This window comes from Aptenodytes forsteri, unplaced genomic scaffold (assembly GCF_000699145.1).
Source record: "Aptenodytes forsteri isolate BGI_AS27 unplaced genomic scaffold, ASM69914v1 Scaffold678, whole genome shotgun sequence".
NCBI lineage: Eukaryota > Metazoa > Chordata > Aves > Sphenisciformes > Spheniscidae > Aptenodytes > Aptenodytes forsteri.
Genome location: NW_008795698.1, coordinates 221,846 through 222,637, shown reverse-complemented (window position 1 = coordinate 222,637; position 792 = coordinate 221,846). Strand labels below are relative to the sequence as shown.

At 67.9% G+C, this 792-nt stretch overlaps 1 protein-coding gene across 1 annotated transcript in view; it reads left to right on the top strand.

Annotated features, from left to right (window-relative positions):
* Positions 1–792, top strand: part of LOC103902155 (dedicator of cytokinesis protein 2) — an 89,322-nt gene that overhangs the window by 627 nt on the left and 87,903 nt on the right. The window lies entirely within an intron of this gene.

The window sequence follows — 792 nt, the reverse complement described above, 5'->3', positions numbered from 1 at the left end:
CCGGGGTGTCGCTGCCGGTACCCCCCGGCTGTGGTGGCCCCGTGGCAGTGGGCTGTAGAGAGGCAGGTGATGGCGGCTGGGCGATGGTGTGGGGCTGCAGGGTCTGCAGGGTGAACGGCGCCAGTGGTGCCGGGCTGGGTGGGACTGGCAGCCATGCTCAGCAGTGCAAGGTGGGGGCCGGGTCCCTGCGATGCCAGCGCTGGGTGGGCCGGTGGGTTGGCGGGGGGCTGCAGGGCTGGTGATGGGGTGGCCCATGGGATGGGGGCTGAGCAGGGCAGGTGTCAGTGGGACCTGCACACCCAGAGGCTGAGCATGGCTGATGCTGGGTGGGGATGGGGAGCTGTGGGGCTGAGCAGGGCTGGGGGCAGAGCACTGGGGCAGGGGGCTTGGCACAGGATCTGGACCTCCCCTCTGAGCTAGGGGTCTAGGCTCAGCCTGGCTGTTGAAGTGTGGAACCCTCCACCCAAGGGGTGGTTAGCTTGTTAACAGGGATCGTTAGCTCATGTATGACCTGCTCGCAGGGAGGTGCCTGGGGAGCTCAGAGCCACCCCTACAATTTGCCCCTGATCCTGGCTGGGGCTTTGCTCCCAGCCTCTGTGTCGGTTACAGCAAAGCCCTGGGCAGTCCCGTTCCCGGCACCACCCCCCAGCTCAGGGTCCCCACGCTGACCCCAGCCCCCATGCGAGCACACGCTCCCCGTGCCCCACGCTGGCCTTCGCAGCCTTGCACCTCTTCCCGTTTCTGGCTGGGGCTGTTTCCTGCGCCCTCCCCTTTCACTGCCGGCAGCACCCG